Consider the following 19,767-nt stretch of genomic DNA (forward strand, 5'->3'; position numbering starts at 1 on the left):
TCAGTTGAGTGTTGGACTTTCACTTTCTGCTCAGGTCATGATCTCAGGATCATAAGATCAAGCCCTGTGATGGACTCCACACTCAGTGGAGTCTACCTTTAGATTCTCTTTGCCAAAACAAACAAACAAACAAACAAAAAAAAGATTCTCTTTGCCTCTGCCCTTCCTTTTTTTTTTCTTAAGATTTTATTTATTTATTCATAAGAGACACACAGAGAGAGGCTGAGACACAGAGGAAGAAGCAGGCTCCCAACAGGGAGCCTGATGTGGGACTTGATCCCTTGGCCCAGGGTCACACCCTGAGCCAAAGGCAGATGTTCAACTACTCAACGGCTGAGCCACCCAGGCATCCCTCCCTCTGCTCAGGCTTGCTCTCTCTCTCTCTCTCTCTCTCTCTAAAATAAATACATAAATAAATGAATCTTTAGGTTAAAAGTAGTATTCTAGGGCAGCCCGGGTGGCTCAGTGGTTTAATGCCGCCTTCGGCCGAGGACCTGATCCTGGAGACCTGGGATTGAGTCCTGCGTCAGGCTCCCTGCATGGAGCCTGTCTCTCTGCCTCTCTCTCTCTCTGTGTCTTTCATGAATAAATAAATAAAATCTGGGGGATCCCTGGGTGGCTCAGTGGTTTAACGTCTGCTTTCGACCCAGAGCATGATCCTGGAGAACTGGGATCGAGTCCCACGTCAGGCTCCTGCTTGGAGCCCGCTTCTCCCTCTACCTGTGTCACTGCCTCTCTCTCTCTTTCTCTGTTTCTCTCATGAATTAATAAATAAAATCTTCAAATAAATAAATAAATAAAATCTTAAAAAAAAAACAACCATAGTATTCTAGTCAACACTGGTATATCCAATCAATGTGAGTGGAAGGATGGATTTATATGCCTTCTGTTTTACAGTGCTAAGTAGAGAAAGCATTTCCCAGTCAGATACAATATCCATTCCTAAAATATATTCAGGCAAAGGAGATATAACCATTTCACATAAAGCCAGTTCAAACATACCACTTTCCACCCAAATTTTCATCTTAATCTTTTCCCTTGAATTCTTATATCTTTCCAACATAACTGTAGCCCCTATTAGGACTTCACCAACAGATTTTAGAACCATAGTGCATGGGGCTGCCATGTCAAGCATCCTAGAAATGTCGGGACAACTGGGTGGCTCAGCGATTGGGCATCTGCCTTCAGCTCAGGTCATGATCCTGGGGTCCTGGGATCAAGTACCACGTCCAGCTCCCTGCATGGAGCCTGCTTCTCCCTCTGCCTGTGTCTCTGCCTCTCTCTCTGTGTCTCTGATGAATAAATGAATAACATATTAAAAAAAAAAAAAGGATCCTAGAAATGTCACTTCTCCACCCATGTGCATATGGCTTTGAGTCCCCAAATGGAGTCAGGCCAACAAACCAAGGCTGTTTCATCATTTCTTTTTTTTTTTTTTCATCATTTCTTATTTTGATTAATTGCAAGAACATCACTCCAGGTAATTGGAGATCAAATTTTTTGAATTCTTCTAAACTAAGGCAAAGAAAGCATGCTTGTTTAGGGCCATTCAATTTTTTTAAAAATCAGCAGCAGCTAATTTCTTTTAAAGATTTATTTATTTATTCATTCATTCATTCAAGAGAGACACACAAAGAGAGGCAGAGACACAGGTAGAGAGAGAAGCAGGCTCCAAGCAGGGAGCCTGATGTGGGACTCAATCCCAGGTCTCCAGGACCATGCCCTGGGCCGAAGGCGGCACTAAACCGCTGAGCCACCCAGGTATACTGTAACAGTTTCATAGTCTTACGGTTTATGTTACTCCAGGTCCTTCCTGTAATATGCCAATTTTCTGTAGAAAGAGACCACAGAAGCAAATTAGAAATAAGGCATTATAATTTATGAGAATTATAGTGTAGAAAGTAAGCAAAATGCTTATTAAATAGGACTAAGGTATCAGCACTCCAGGCTTTAAAATTAAAACCATAGGCTCTCAGGGTACCTGGGTGGCCCAGTGGTTGCGCATCAGGTTCTGATCCAAAGGTCTGGGATCAAGTTCCATATCAGGCTCTCCATAGGGATCCTGCTTCTCTCTCTGCCTATGTCTCTGCTTCTCTCTGTGTGTCTCTCATGAATGAATGAATGAATGAATGAATGAATGAATCTTTAAAATAAAATAAAATTATAGGCTCTCTTTTATATATGTTAATATACCAAAGACCCACTCCAAGATTTGCCTGGGGGTATGTAGAAAACGAAGGGCTTCATGACACCATTATAGAAGATTAGATATTTGATGCTTAGCAGGTAAGGAAAAGGTGGGCTTTACCATAAATTAGCAATTTCCGAAAAGGTTACTAGAAAGTTAATAACATACATGGGAGTTACTGATAACATACTTTGAAAACAAAAATATAACACTGTTTAGAATAACAAAAAGGGTATAATATATTTTTTTAAGACTTTATTTATTCATGAGAGACACAGAGAGAGAGGCAGAGACACAGGCAGAGGGAGAAGCAGACTCTCCGCAAGGAGCCCGATGTGGGACTCGATCCCAGGATCCCAGGATCACCCCCTGAGCCAAAGGCAGATGCTCAACGGCTGAGCCACCCAGGCGTCCCGGGTATAATATTTAATATCTGTAAATGTACTATGATGTTTGTTCAAGGGATTTAAACATTAACCAAGTTTTCTATTGATTGAATGCTTATCTTAATGCATAACTTAGAGTTTTTTTATTATGGAAAGGCTGATTTCCTCCTTATAGTCTAGTAAGACAAAGACTGAGATTTGTCATTGCCTTTAGCACTATGGAGACCTTTAGTGATCGTGAGAGGAACAATTTTCATGCAGTGATGGTGTTGAAAATTTGATTGTGGGGGCACCTGGGTGGTTCAGTGGTTGAGTGTCTGCCTTGGTCTCAAGTCATGATCCGGGGATCCTGGGATTAAGATTCGCATCAGGCTCCCCTGGGGGAGCCTCCGTTTCCCTCTGCCTAGGTCTCTGCCTCTCTCTCTCTGTGTCTCTCATGAATGAATAAATAAAGTCTTTAAAAAGAAAAAAAGAAAAATTTGATTGTCATGGGTTCAAAATAGAATGTGAGCATTTCAGACAAAATATACTTAAAGAAGAGAGAATAATAGTGTAGTTGGCTGAATAACGACAGCATAAATTCCTAGGAGTGGATCAAAGGTTATTCATATCTTATATTTCCATGCCTATAACTGACATTATTGCGTATATTCTAGGAGCTAAAAAAAATCTTATTAAACGATTGTCTCATTAAATCCTCACAGGAACCTTTTGAAATAGCTTTGAAGCATTACGTACAAGAAAATTGAAACCCAAAAGACCGCAAAGAAACTTGTCCAAGGTCACAAATGACAGAGCTGGGATTTTAATTTGAGTGTTTTCTAACTCAGAAAACCTGATTGGGGCCCTCTTATCTGACCGCCTTTCAGAAGGCCATACCAAATTACTCTCCCTTCAGTCTTTTTTTTTTTTAATGGTCCCTTTCTTTTATTAATCACATAATTTTTTAAAAAATTTTATATATTTATTTATTTATTTATTTATTATTTTATTCATTTATTTGATAGAGCAAGCAGGGGAGCAGTAGACAGAGGGAGAGGGAGAGAGAGAGAGAGAAGCAGGCTCCCTACAGAGAAGGGAGCTCCATGTAGGGCTCCATGTAGGGCTGGGATCATGACTTGAGCCAAAGGCAGACGCCTAACCAACTGAGCCACCCAGGCACCCCTCACATTAATTTTTAAAAGATTTATTTATGTATTTATTTGAGAGAGAATGTGTATACACACGCACACAGACACATACACAGGCACACACAGGATCAGGGGAGGGGCAGAGGGAGAGGAAGAGAAAATCTCAAGCAGACCCCTCACTGAACAGGAGCCCAATACAGGACTTGATCTCATGACCTGGAGATCATGACCCGAGGCAGAATGAAGAATCTAGTGCTCTGGATGCCTGGGTGGCTCAGTGGCTGTTTGCCTTGGCTCAGCGCATGAGTCTCACATCGGGCTCCCTGCATGGAGCCTGCTTCTCTCCCTGCCTGTGTCTCTGCCTCTCTCTCTGTCTCTCATGAATAGATTTTTAAAAAAGAAGAATCTGGGGGATCCCTGGGTGGCTCAGCGGTTTAGTGCCTGCCTTCGGACCAGGGCATGATCCTGGAGTCCTGGGACTGAGTCCCACATCGAGCTCCCTGCATGGAGCCTGCTTCTCCCTCTGCCTGTGTCTGTGCCTCTCTCTGTGTCTCTTGTGAATAAATAAATAAAATCTTAAAAAAAAAAAAAAGAAGAAGAAGAAGAAGAATCTAATGCTCAACCCATATGTGCAGTACTAAAATTTTTCAATATTTGCTACTTTTTGAGACTGAGGTGCTCACTTTAGCAAGACATATGCTATTATTTTATTTTATTATTATTTTTTTAATTTTATTTATTTATTCATGAGAGACAGAGAGAGGCAGAGACACAGGCAGAGGGAGAAGCAGGCTCCATGCAGGGAGCCTGACATGGGACTCGATCCCGGATCTCCAGGATCGTGCTCTGGGCTGAAGGCAGGCACTAAACTACTGAGCCACCCAGGGATCCCTGCTATTATTTTAAGGCTGAGAATATGTGCCTCCTGTATTACAGGTTTTCTGGCTTGCATAGAACATCCAAATTTGAACAAATGATTTACTATATTCTTTTAGTTTCTTAGTGATTAATTCTTTAGTATTTATGTTATAAATTCATTTTAAATTTATTTTTATTTCAGATATAGTTTATTAGGAGTTTGGTGTGTCATAATTCCAAAAATCTCAGCATTATTTACAAAGGAATTAGTTTATGATAAAGAAAAGGAGTATATGGAGGGATCCCTGGGTGGCGCAGTGGTTCGGCGCCTGCCTTGGCCCAGGGCGCGATCCTGGAGACCCGGGATCGATCCCACGTCAGGCTCCCGGTGCATGGAGCCTGCTTCTCCCTCTGCCTGTGTCTCTGCCTCTCTCTCTCTCTCTCTCTTGTGACTATCATAAATAAATAAAAATTAAAAAAAAAAAAAAAAAAAAAAAAAAAAAAGAAAAGGAGTATATGGAGGGATCCCTGGGTGGCGCAGTGGTTCGGCGCCTGCCTTTGGCCCAGGGCGCGATCCTGGAGACCCGGGATCGAATCCCCATGGAGCCTGCTTCTCCCTCTGCCTGTGTCTCTGCCTGTCTCTCTCTCTCTCTGTGACTATCATAAATAAATAATAATAAAAAAATTTTTTTAAAATCATAAGAAAAGGAGTATATGGGGACGCCTGGGTGGCTCAGTGGTTGAGCATCTGCCTTAGGCTCATGGCATGATCCTGGAGTTCAGGGAGTCCTGCATCAGGTTCCCTGCAGGGAGCCTGCTTCTCCCTCTGCCTATGTCTCTGTGTCTCTCATGAATGAATAAATGAAAAAAAAAAAAAAAAAAAAAAAGAAGGAAAGGAAGGAAGAAGGAAGGAAAAGCAGTATATGGAGAATACAATCTGAAGATTTGTAGGAGTCTTAATATCACATATTTGCTGTCCCGGCAAGTTGCTCTGTCCCTCTTCGGGAATCAGCTTGCTCACCCAGGATATGCAAGTTGATAATGTTAAACTTTTTCACATAATACAATAAAAGCTGATGTTACAAGTCTACTTTGTAAAATGGTTTCATAATTTGAATAATATAATCAGTGCTTCAACAATTACTTACAAATGTGTGCACACACACAAATACTTATGTATTTGTCTAGAGGGATCTATAAATACAATATACATAAATTCTAAAGTGACTTGCGGCTGAGGGTAGTGAGAAGGATGGTGATAACAGTGATGAAGAAATGACCTTTTAAAAAAATGACCTTTTTATGGGATCCCTGGGTGGCGCAGTGGTTTGGCGCCTGCCTTTGGCCCAGGGCGCGATCCTGGAGACCCGGGATTGAATCCCACATCGGGCTCCCGGTGCATGGAGCCTGCTTCTCCCTCTGCCTGTGTCTCTGCCTCTCTCTCTCTTTGACTATCATAAATAAATAAAAATTTAAAAAAAAAAGAGAGAAATTTAAAAAATGACCTTTTATTTATTTATTCTTTAAGATTTTATTTATTTATTCATGAGAGACACAGAGAGAGAGGCAGAGACACAGGCGGAAAGAGAAACAGGCTCCATGCAGGGAATGTGATCCCAGGACTTGCTCCCAGGACTCAATCCGGGGACTCAATCCTGGACTCCAAGATCACTCCCTGGGCAGAAGGCAGGCGCTCAACCACTGAGCCACCCAGGCATCCAGAAATGTCCCCTTTTATTTTTTTTTTAAGATTTTATTTATTTATTCATGAGAGACACAGAGAGAGAGGCAGAGACACAGGCAAAGGGAGAAGCAGGCTCCATGCAGGGAGCCCGACCTGGGACCTGATCCTGGATCTCCAAGATCAAACCCTGGGCTGAAGGCGGCGCTAAACCACTGAGCCACCTGGGCTGCCCCAGAAATAGCCTTTTAAAAAAATACTATACAGGAGGCACCTGGCTGGTTTAGTCAGTGGAGCATGAGTAAATTAATAAATAAATAAATAAACTATACAACATTCAGAACTTTTCTTTTTACAATGTACAATAAGCATATTATTGCAATAAGCAATTATTTTATTATTTTATTAGTAAAGTCAATGGAAATTCTTTAATATAAAGTTACTATTATTAGCCTTATGAGAAATATTCTTGTTGCGGGGCACCTGGTTGCCTCAGTCAATTGAACATCTTAGCTCAGGTCTTGATCTCAGGGTTGCAAGTTCAAGCCCTGGGTTGGGCTCTATGCCCAGTATGGAGTCTACTTAAAAAAATAAATAAAAATATAAAAGAACTATTTTTATTGCTTTATCCTGGGGTGATGCACCAAATCTTAAGTTCAGGTGATCCTGGGCAGCCCCAGGGGTGCAGCGGTTTAGCACCGCCTACAGCCCGGGATGTGATCCTGGAGGCCGCTCTACTGCACCTGGAGACACACTCCAGGCCTGCCTTATTCCACGTGCGTCTCACAAGCCTCCCTGCATGGAGCCTGCTTCTCCCTCTGCCTGTGTCTCTGCCTCTCTCTCTGTGTCTCTCATGAATAAATAGATGGAGTCTTTTTAAAAAAATTTTTTTTTTCCAGGTGATCCAGACAATGAAGTAGAACTTTTATCAAGTTTCACCCCAAGCTATAAAACAATTATTATTTCTACTTCCTAAATAATTTATCTAATCAGCTGAAATGCAAACTGTGAGTATATATTTGTATCCTACCAGAAAATTTATATATTTGTGGCATATGTTTTTTTATTCCAAATAGAATTAATCATTCATATGATTTCGAGCCTGTTTTTTACATAATAATATGTCCTAGCAATCTAAACTATAATAAACTCTTAATTCAATCTGTAGTTTCCTTATATATTTTGTAGTATTTCTAGACTCTTACCCCGGAAAGCTGATTTAGTTTACAATGGTGTATCTGTCACAGTTACACATGAGTTACTATGTAGCAAAAACTGTTGGTTTTTCACCTATACCCAATTAGTTAAATCTCTTATAAAGGCTGTATCTTTTTGGTTTTTTTTTTTTAAGATTTTATTTATTTATTCATGAGATACACAGAGAAAGAAGCAGAGACGTAGGCAGAGGGAGAAGCAGGCTTCCTGGGGGCTCCATCAGGGACTCGGTCCTACGACCCTGAGATCACCACCTGAGACCTGAGACCTGAGACCTGAGCCAAAGGCAGACACTCAACCACTGAGCCACCCAGGTGCCCCATAAAGGCCATATTTTTTTTATCTGGAAGTGAATCTTGATTTATCTAAATCAATTATACTGATTTCATTTGTTTGGCCAAAGTGTTAGTTTTAATCTTGGGCTTATTGTCAATTCTGGGTAATATGTGAAGAGAAGCCTGCTGAAAAATCGAGAATTTTCTGGCTTATAATTGTTTACACTTAAAACCCATAACAGGGATCCCTGGGTGGCGCAGCAGTTTGGCGCCTGCCTTTGGCCCAGGACGCGTTCCTGGAGACCCGGGATCGAATCCCACGTCCCGGCTCCCGGTGCATGGAGCCTGCTTCTCTCTCTGCCTGTGTCTCTGCCTCTCTCTCTCTCTGTGTGTGACTATCATAAATAAATAAAAATTTAAAAAACAAAACAAAAAAACCCATAACAGCAACAGCCCTCTTTGGCCCCAAAGTAACCATAAGCAACATCAGCGATCAGAGTTTTGGTCTCTGAATATAATTCCTTACTAGAAGTAGCCAAGAGGGAACGGCCAACTCCAGGGGTCAGTGGAATGTGTAAAATGTGCCAGAATGTACTTAAAATGTGCCAACTGTACTCTAAAAAAAGGCAAACAAACTATAGAACCAATGTTCTCCGGAGTACATAGGCACTAACCTGAAGGAGCTTTCAGCTTTCACTGTCCTAATATGGTACAACTTGAGAACTGGGGAAAAAAAAAAAAAAGATTCACAATCAATTGGCTGAACTAGTGTAAAAGTGTGCAAAAATTAGTTTCATAACTCCAGTATAAATTGTTTTATACCAAAAACAATCAAATTTCTTTTTAAGGATTTTATTTATTTATTATGAGAGACATAGAGAAAGAGAGGCAGAGACATAGGCAGCGGGAAGCAGCCCCCCACATGGAACCTGTTGTGGGACTCGATCCCACGACCCGAGCCAAAGGCAGATGCTCAACCCAGCGGCGTCCCTCAAATTTATTTTCTATTTCCCTCCTCTGGCTAAAATAACTATGACTTTCTCAAAAGTATTTTTAAATTTTTTAAAATTCTTTTTTAGTTCTATAATGATAAAATAGAATGTAGTTGTTGATTCTTGAAGGTGTCATCCAAATTTGCCCAGCTTTGTTCAAAATGAAGATGCCTAGTTTAGCATATGTGGGCTTCCTAAAGGAGGCATGTACTTTATTATGACCTTGATTACTGGTTTATTATGAACGGAAATAATTCAGAAACAGTCAGAAGAGATGCATAGGTCAAGGTATGTGGAAAGAGTGGGGAGTTCACCAACCCAGAAGCTTCTCTTGTAGGAGTTTTTGGTAATAAAAATGAATTCATATTTTATTCAGTAGACCTGATTTTTTTTTTAAGATTTTATTTATTTATTCATGAGAGACACACAGAGAGAAAGACACACACACACACACACACACACACACACACACACAGGCAGAGGGAGAAGCAGGATCCCTGCAGGGAGACCCCCGGATCAGGACCTGAGCTGAAGGCAGATGCTCAACCAATGAGCCACCCAGATGTCCCCATTTAAAGGTTTTGAAGAGTAAAATATTTGCATTTTAGATTATTCTCCCTGTGTTGTGGGGAAGGAATTGGAAGTGGACAAGACCAGAATTAGAGATTTTAATGATTAGATCTACCAATATGGACCTAGATTAGGATCCATTGGAAAACAGCAGAGCAGAACATCTGTCTGGGACTTTGGAGTCAGGCAATTAAGGGTTTAAATCTAAATTTTTCTGCATATAGTCAGTATCACCTTTGACATTGTTTAAGCCCATGACTTCTTTCTCTTTATATAAAAATAGTAATGGGGTGCCTGCCTGGCTCAGTCAGTGGAGCATGCAGTCTTGATATCAAGGTTATGAGTTCGAGCCCCATGTTGGGTATAGAGATTAGTTAAAAATAAAATATTTTAAAGTTAATTAATTAAACTTATTATAAAAATAAAATTAAATGGTTATAACAATATCTACCTTAAATGAATATTCAAGGAAGTATTTTTTTAAAGATTTTATTTATTTATTCATGAAAGACACAGAGAGAAAGGCAGAGACCTAGGCAGAGGGAGAAGCAGGCTTCCCCAGGGGAGCCTGATGTGGGACTCAATCCCAGGACCCTGGGAACATGACCTGAGCCAAAGCAGATGCTCAACCAGTGAACCACCCAGGTGCCCCTTCAAAGGTGTATTAAAAAAACTTATTACACACTTGTTGCTCAATACTAATAGCTAATATAGGAACCTGTTGGTTGGTTTGGAATATATTAAAAAGGTAGACTTGACTAGTAACTATTTGGATATGGTAGGTGTAGGAAAGTAAGTATCCTAGGATAACTGCCAAGCTTCTGGCTATGATAATAGGGTGAATATTGCCATGAGCCAGCACAGAAAATCCTGAAAGAGGAGTGTGGGAAGAAGATGATGGGTTTGATTTTGGATGTGTTAGATTTGTAAAATTTCCATGAGAACTGTGATTACGGAGTGCTTATCCTGGGAGGTTTTGCATAGGTTAGTACCAATCTTCACCACAAAGTAAAAAAATTATTACTTACATTTATTTATTTTATAGACAAGAAAACTGAGTGTCAGAATCAGTCTAAATGAGGATACTGGTGCCTGGATGGCTCAGTTGGTTAAGTGTCTGCCTTCTGCTCAGGTCATGATCCCAGGGTTCTGGGATTGAGTCCATCTCCCAGCTCAGTAGGGAGACTGCTTCTCCCTCTCCCCCTGCCCCCCATTCAAGCTTTCTCAAATAAATAAATACATCTACTTATTTTTAAAATTGTATTTATTTGACACAGAGAGAGAGTGCACAAGCAGGAGGAGCAGCAGGCAGAGGGAGAGTGAGGAGCAGACTCCCCACTGAGCAGGCTCAGTCCCAGGATCCTGGGATTGTGACCTGAGCAGAAGGCAGACACTTAACCAACTGAGCTATCCAGGCGCCCCATAATAAATAAAATCTTTTTAAAATAAATAAATAAACAAGTAAATGGAGATGCCAAGTTGGCAGATATGTCTGAGATGTGGGCACTGCAGACTCTTAAAGTGAAGATCCAGATTTGAGCAGAGTGAGCCTAGAGGTGCAGAAATGCAGGTAAAACAAACCAGGGCAAAGCATGAGGACTGATCATAGAACAGGTATGATGGCAGAATGCGGTGGAGTCCTTCAGTCGGCAGAGGAGGAGCAGCCCAGAAAAAGTCTGCAGGGGGATCCCTGGGTGGCTGAGCTGTTTGGCCCCTGCCTTTAGCCCAGGGCATGATCCTGGAGTCCCGGGATCCAGTCCCAGCATCTAGTCCCGCATCGGGCTCCCTGCATGGAGCCTGCTTCTCCCTCTGCCTGTGTCTCTGCCTCTTGTGTCTCTCGTGAATGAATACATAAAATCTTAAAAAAAAAAAAAAGAAAGAAAGAAAGAAAGAAAGAAAGAAAAAAAGAAAAGTCTGCAAGGTAACAGCGGGTGGGAGAGGCATTCAAATGCCTCAAGAATAGAGAATTGTTTTTTCAGTAAAGGTGTGATGCAATTAGAAATAAATATATCCTAAAAGTGGAGGTGTGGTCAATGGGAAGCTGACAGCAGGCTGCCCCAACAGAAAATTTGGCCCCTCCCTTAATTACATACAGGACTCTAAATTGGGGGGTCTTTCCCAGAATAAGGGTTATTAGCAGAGATGAAATTTTATTTTTATAGTCCTGTCTGTACCACAGGGGCCAACATCTAATTAGCAAACATCTGCTTTTCTTTTTGCCCTATGAGTTGCAGTCCTTCTCTTCACAGTTCTCTATCACCAGCTTCTTAGTTCAGTTTGACATACAGACCTCATTTTGCTTGACTGCCTTTGGATTTCCATATCTGTGTTGATTCCCCATACATACGCTATTAAATTTGGTTTTCTCTTGTTAATCTGTCTTATGTCAATTTGATTCTTAGTCCAGCTGGAGGGACCCTTGAAGGAAACAATTCTTTTTTTTTTTAAAGATTATTTATTTATTTATTTATTTGAGAGAGAGCAGAGCTAGTAAGAACATAATTGGCGGGGAGGAGCAGGGGCGAGGTAGAAGCAGGCTTCCAGAAAGGGACAGAATTCTTGCTCCCTGACCTCAGCATTCTGAAATGGAAATAAGTGTGTATGGTTGCACAGCGGTTTAGTGCCTGCCTTCGGCCTGGGGCATGATCCTGGAGACCTGGGATCAAGTCCTACAGCAGGCTCCCTGCATGGGGCCTGCTTCTCCCACTACCTGTGTCTGTGCCTGCCTCTGTCTGTCTCTCATGAATAAATAAATAAAATCTTAAAGAAAAATTATTTAAAAAAAAAAAATAAGTGTGTATAGAAATATAGCTAAGGTGATGGATTCCAGACTCAGTTCTTCTTAGATACATGTCCATTGCGAAATTATTACCCTCGTCATCTGTAATAAGATGGTAATGCCTCATCTTGTTTTATGAAAATGAGAGATGCATTTAAAGTAGTTATCATAAAAATAAATAAATAAAATAAAATAAAATAAAATAAAATAAAATAAAAATAAAGTAGTTACCACACAGACACCCAAAATAAAGCATTTATCACAGTACTCGGCATATAGTTGCTATAAATGTTAGTTTAGAAAGAGTAGGGTAGGGATCCCTTGGGTGGCTCAGCGGTTTAGCGCCTGCCTTTGCACCAGGGCGTGATCCTGGAGTCCGGGGATTGAGTCCCAGTCAGGCTCCCTGCATGGAAACTGTGTCTCTGCCTTTCTCTCTCCTCTTTCTCTCTCTCTCTCTCTCTCTCTCTCTCTCTCTCTCTCGGTGTCTCTCATAAATAAATAAAATCTTAAAAAAAAAAGTCAGGTAAGGTAATATCTAAGGTCAAAGCATTTAGCCATCTCTGTCACCTCCAAGAAGACAGGCACATGTCTCTTCTGCTCACCTCCAACACCTAGCAATACCTGATACCTAGGAAGTATTAATAAATATTCCTTGAATGAGCTAATGAAGGATGAATTTTGAGATGATTTTTATTTTGATTTATTACAATGGCTCATGAAGGACAGAAAACGAATTACAGTGGATTGAAAAGGGATGGGGCAGTTTCTCAGGGGAGACAGGCAGTGTTATAGTAAACTCAAACTGGGAAGAAAAGGCAATATACCATTGGATGGGTAATTTAAACTTCCAGAATTTTTAGTTTCTTTACATATAAATGGTAGTTAACCTCAGAGTGTAGTTTAAGGATCATGTGAAATAATATTTATAAATATTTTCCCAGGAAAAAGGAGTGATATAAAAATATGTACTCATAGTAATTTTCTTCCAAGTTGAAACTGACTTATTTTTCACTGTTCTTTTGGAAAATGCAAGTAGCATAAGGAAAGACACAGTTGGGACACCTGGGTGGCTCAGTGGTTCAGGTTGAGTATCTGGTTTCAGCTCAGGTGTGATCCCGTGATCCCAGGATCCAGGATGGAGTCCTACATCGGGATCCCTGTGGGGAGCCTGCTTCTCTCTCTGCCTGTGTCTCTGCCTCTCTATGTCTCCCATGAATAAATACATAATTTTTTTTAAAAAAAGGAAAGACACAGTAAAGAGCCATTGATGGAGTTAAGAATAATCATATTTCTCTTATCCTGATAAAGGACTTAGAGTGTAGAGTCTCAATAGATCAAAAGAACCGTTTTTCTTTACCTAATGAAATAAGAATTGATCAGAGAACCAACCAGTGGAAATTAACGTATTTGTGCTGAATGGTTCGTCCAGCAGCGCCCAAGACACCTGCAAAGCTACACAGTTTGGGGAATGTTAAGTATGATCGTAGGATTAAGTGGCTGAAGAAGGATTGGAGATTTAAGAAATGAGATCTGGGATCTAGGAGAGGCTTTAATCAGGGAAGATCTAGGGTTGCAAAAAGGACAGGAATGTGTAGCTAATCTGGTTTTATGTGCACTTGCTAGATAGTCTGAGAACGTTCACTTCAACTGTGGAAAACAATTGAAATTTATGTAACACATAAGGGGCGCTTCCCTGGCTTAGTTGGTGGAGCATGTGACTCTTGATCTTATGGTTGAGTTCGATCCTGGCATAGGGTGTGGAGATAACTTAAAGAAAAAGTTTTTTTAAGATTTTATTTATTTATTCATGAGAGAGAGAGAGAGAGAGAGAGAGAGAGGCAAAGACACAGGCAGAGGGAGAAGCAGGCTCCATGCAGGGAGCCTGATGCCAGATTTGATCCCACATCCCAGGATCATGCCCTGAGCTGAAGGCAGATGCTCAAACCCAGAGCCACCCAGGTGCCCTAAAATAAATAAATAAATAAATAAATAAATAAATAAATAAATAAATAAATAAATAAATAAATAAAATAAAATTATAGGGGCACCTATGGTGGCTTCAGTCAGTTAAGCATCAGCCTTCAGCCCTTGTCATAGTCCCGGGAGCCTAGAATCAAGCCCCAGTCAGGCCCTGGGGAGCCTGTTTCTCCCTCCCTCTCCTTTGCCATTCCCCCTGCTTGTGCTCTCTGTCTCTATCAAATAAGCAAAATCATTTTTTAAAATTATAGATAAATTAACCAGTAAGACATAATTAGATTTAGATGGGCAGAGTACATGTGCATAGAGCCCAGAAAGGAATGGAAGGAGCAAGAGGCACCTAATTCTTTTCTTTAGCCTAACACTAAATATCCTTACATAGCCAAGGCACTCAATCTGAACTTCAATTTGTGGCCAGGAGTACTTGTGGTGTCTGCGATAGGGCAAGCCTGTGGGATCCTGGCCGGGTACTTTTACTCTGCAGAACCCAGGCCTCCGGTCTCAAATTCTCATCCTCCATCACTGCACCAGATATATCCTATGAACATCCTTGCAACCAGTTCTACGTACAAGAGCATGACCCATCTCATTCCCCATACTTTGCTCCATGAGAGTTTGGTTAGGTGGATTTAATACAATTCTAGCATCTTAATTTGATCTGTGAGCTCCTCGGGTAGCTTACTTGGTAGGATACTTGGAGCTAGCGCTACCTTGTATTCAAGTAATTCCTTAGTTTAACCTTCTAGAATTCTCAAGAACACTTTCTTTCTAGGACCACAGAGTTGTACATCAACCACCCTGAAAGCAGGAATCTTTTAAAGAGACTGGCCACCAGCTGCTGCTTCTTTTCAATCGGGTTTCACTACAACCTCACAGAGGAACCTATTCAAATGCTTACCTTTCAGCATCCTTAGTCGAACTAACTTCCTGTGCCAGAAGCTTTTGTCTGCCCCAATTGGCCTTCTTTATTTAACAAATTCCCTTTATCTCCCGCTTGCGGCAAAGCTCACTTGGCCCCAGGGGGCACGCAATATTTACTGAAGTTCCTCCCCCACTTTCCTGCCCCTGTCTGGCAGTTGTCTGACTTTACCTTTAGGTTTGCAGTCCTGGCCTGTTTTTCCCCTGTAGACACCAAGTTTTCTGAATAGTAGGATTATTCAGAACAGAATTAAACACGTTCTTTACCCTGAGAACTAGGTGCTTGAAATTCAGTAAGCAAGGCTTTTAATCCTCCCACTTTAGAGCTTTGAATCCGGACTGTAAAATCCAGAAGAGCCAGGCAAATTGACCCAGCGTGCTTCTTCCTTTCAAAAGACACAAACTGAAAGAGAAATGCTAGCCGAAAATGAAGGAAAAGTGAGTTTTTAAAAATAAAATAAAAAATAAAAAAAAAAAAATAAAAATAAAAATAAAATAAGATAAAATAAATAAATAAAAAATAAAAAAATAAAATATGATAAAGTAACTAAGGACACTGGAAGTAACCACCTCCTTTTGGAAGATGGAGAGAGCAAGATTTTCAAAAGAAAGGGATGTGAGAAGATGGAGGGGTGGCAGGTGAATTTATAATTAATTCCCTTTCTGCCTTATCTCTATTATAGGTAAATATTCTTGGTGAGTCTGGTGACCAAAAGGATAAGTGGAAGGCTTTACGTTGAGTTTGCACCTCTCCTAACTCCTCTTGGCAACTTTTTCAAGCTTTTATGTGGCTTACTTATAAAGATAGTGAATTTTGTTTTTATTAACTTTATTCTCAAACAGCAATCTTATACCTTCTTAGGTATTTATTACATATACATATATAAATTATGTACACATATGGAACATATGTATATATATGTTAATAGCAAAATAATTTGTAGTGGCAAATAACATTTAATATTATAAAACTATTGAGTCATCTTAATTTACTGTTGTGGAAAGATCTCTATGATATATTCTTTAAAAAATAAAACAAAACAGGGGCACCTGGGTGGCTCAGTGGTTGAGCATCTGCCTTTGGCTCAGGTTATGATCCTGGGGACCTGGGATCAGTCCCGCATCAGTCTCTCCCCTCAGGGAATCTGCTTCTCCTCTGCCTAAGTCTCTGCTTCTCTCTTTGTGTCTCTCACTCATAAATAAATAAAATCTTTTTTTAAAAAAAACAAAACACTCATGTTTCAGGGCACCTGGCTGGCTCAGTGGGAAGAGCCTGCTACTCTTGATCTCTCGGTCATTGGGTCTGAGCCCCACATTGAGTGTAGAGATTACTAAAAAACAAAAAACGGGCAGCCCCAGTGGCTCAGCAGTTTAGCTCCACCTTCAGCCCAGGACTTGATCCTGGAGACCTGGGATCGAGTCCCACATCAGGCTCCCTGCATGGAGCCTGCTTCTCCCTCTGCCTGTGTCTCTGCCTCTTTCTCTTTCTGCGTCTCTCATGAATAAATAAATAAAATTTAAAAAAATATATATTAAAAAAAAAACAAAAAACCACAAACCAAAAAACCCACTCCTATTTCTGTGCTCATGCACACCATCCATTTTATCTTATTTATTTCTTAATTTGTAAGTAAGCTCTGTGCCCAATGTGAGGCTCAAACTCACAACCCTGGAGATCAAGAGTCACATGCTTTCCTGACTAAGCCAGTGGGGCATCCACTCTGTAACATCTATATACATTTTTTTTCTGATATATTCGTAAGTAGAAAAGGCAGGTTGCAGAACAAAATATATGATGAAATTCCATATTTGGACAGGAAAAATGTGTTTTAATTCTGTTGTGTGTCATGTGTACACACACAAATGTCTGGAAAGATAATATTAAAGTTAACAATGATTTTTTTTTTTTTTTTTTTTTAGGGAATGACGAAGTCACATTGAGCTCTTAAGGAGAGTCCCAAAACTCAATCTTTCCCTTAATTCAACTACCTCAGCTTCACCTTTATGTTCTTCATATGAGAAAGATTTTGATAGGAGAAGATTCAAGAGAGAAACCATCTCAACCTTGGCTGATACAGTTAGGAAAATAATTTTTTTTTTAAATGTAATTATCAGGGTGCTTTCCTGGCTTAATCAGAAGAGCGTGTGACTCTTGATCTCAGGGGTTGTGAGTTCTGGCCTCATGTTGGGTGTAGAGGTGACCTAAATAAATAAATGAATAAAAACATTTTAAAATGTAATTATAAATTTTTCTGCTTTTTCCAAATAGATATACACCTCTAAATTCTGACATGCAAAGAAGTTGAAGATATAATGCTAAGCGGTAAAAACAAAACAAACTTTTGGAGGAGAATGTATGCTATAATCCTGTTGCAAAATCCATGAAAATTCACGTAAAACCATCCTTCTTGGGACGTCTGGATGGCTCAGCGGTTAAACTCTGCTTTCGGCTCAGGGCATGATCCTGGAGTCCAGGGATCGAGTCCCACATTGGGCTCCCTGCATGGAGCCTGCTTCTCCCTGGTCCTATGTCTCTGCCGCGCTCTCTCTCTGTCTCTCATGAATAAATAAATAAAATCTTTAAAAAAACCAAAAACCATCTATCTTATATATGTCAAAATATTTATTGGAGAAATTAAATAAATTATTCTTACTAGATTCATTTTATGATTCATTTCTCTACGGCTTAATTTGTTTTCAATGGCAAGTTTTAGTTTTGAAATCAAAAAAGCCCGGGCACCTTCTTTCTGCCCATGGGCTCTGCCCCAGGGCTTTCATAAAAACACCTATTTACATGGGGGGGCATGCAGGGGAAGGGAGGGGGAAAAAAGAGGTCCAATCTTTTATTTATTTATGAAAGAGAAAAAGAGAGCAGAGGGAGCAGCAGGCATAGAAGAGAAGCAGGCTCCCCCCTGAGCAGAGAGCCCGATGTGGGGCTTGATCCCAAGGCCCTAGGATCATGACCAGAGCCGAAGACAGGTAACCAACTGAACCACCCAGGTACCCTTATTTATTTTTAATAGTATATTTATTTATGACAGAGAGTGAGAAAGAGTGTGCATGCAGAGGGGTGTGGTAGTGGGGAGAGCAGAGGGAGGGACAGCTCTCTCCTGAGCTGAGTCAGAGCCCAACATGGGGCTTAATTTCAGGTCCCTGAGATCATGACCTGAGCAGAAGGCAGATGTTTAACCACCTGAGCCACCCAGGTCCTATCCTTTGAAAAGATAAATCCAGACTGTCTCTGGTTCCCTGATGATCCTGGGTTTCACAGTCCTCTGCCTTTGAGGGTTTGACTTTACCCCAACATTTCACCTGTTGGGAAGAAGAGACAGTAGGTGAATGGCATCTCCAAAATGGCTAATCTCCAAAAGAAAAGGCTGGACACCAGAAGTCATCTTTTTCCTTTTTCCTTCTTTCCTTTCAATCTTTATTTTTCTCCTTTTCCTTTCCAGTAATCAAGCATGTTTTATTTATTTATTTATTTATTTATTTATTTATTTATTTATTTATTTATTTAAATATTTTATTTATTCATTCATGATAGACAGAAAGAGAGAGAGAGGCAGAGACACAAGCATAGGGAGAAGCAGGCTCCACGCTGGGAGCCCAATGCGGGACTCGATCCCGGGACTCCAGGATCGCGCCCTGGACCAAAGGCAGGTGCCAAATCGCTGAGCCACCCAGGGATCCCCCTCAAGCGTATTTTAAACAGGTATTCTTTTTGGCACTCTGAATCTTAATCCTTGCCCATTCCCAATGTTCTATAACTGAACTTAATCCAAAGCAGAAACAAGCAAAAATCAAGCGTATAAAAACACTGTTCCACAACAAAGTTCAGTACTGGAGAGCTAACTTCAGGGGCACCTGGGTGGCTCAGTGGTTGAGCATCTGCCTTTGGCTTGGGTCATGATCCTGGGGGCCTGGGATGGAGCCCTGTGGCTAGCTCCCTACTCTAAGGGAGCCTGCTTCTGTCTCTCCCTCTACCTGCTGCTCCTACTGCATGTGTGCACACACACTCTCTAATAAATAAAATCTTCGGGATCCCTGGGTGGCGCAGCGGTTTGGCGCCTGCCTTTGGCCCGGGGCGCGATCCTGGAGACCCTGGATCGAATCCCACGTCGGGCTCCCGGTGCATGGAGCCTGCTTCTCCCTCTGCCTATGTCTCTGCTTCTCTCTCTCTCACTGTGTGCCTATCATAAATAAATAAAATTAAAAAAATAAAAATAAAAAATAAATAAATAAAATCTTCCAAAAAAGGGGGGGGGGGAGGCTACCACTTTATAATAGCTATTTTCCTTTTTTTTTTTTTTTTCTAAGATTTTATTTATTTGTTTACAAGAGACAGAGAGAGAGAGATAGAGGCAAAGACTCAGGCAGAGGGGGAAGCAGGCCCCATGCAGGGAGCCCTACACAGACTAGATCCCTGGTCTCCAGGATCACACCGGGGCCTGAAGGCGGCGCTAAACCGCTGAGCTACCAGGGCCACCCTCTATTTTCCTGTTTCTAGGCTATGGGTCACCATTTAGTATTAACTCATGTGTTGGTAATTCATTATGTGCAATGAATTTTATAAAAATGAGACATACTGGGGGGATCCTAGGGTGGCTAAGTGGTTTAGCGCCGCCTTCGGCCCAGAGGATGATCCTGGAGTCCCAGGATCAAGTCCCACATCGGGCTTCTGCATGGAGCCTGCTTCTCCCTCTGCCTGTGTCTCTGAGTCTCTCATGAATAAATAAAATCTAAAAAAAAAAAAAAAAAAAAAAGACATTACCAACCCCCCACCCCCATTTTCTTACAG

This window comes from Vulpes lagopus, chromosome 21, assembly GCF_018345385.1.
Source record: "Vulpes lagopus strain Blue_001 chromosome 21, ASM1834538v1, whole genome shotgun sequence".
Classification (NCBI taxonomy): Eukaryota; Metazoa; Chordata; class Mammalia; order Carnivora; family Canidae; genus Vulpes; species Vulpes lagopus.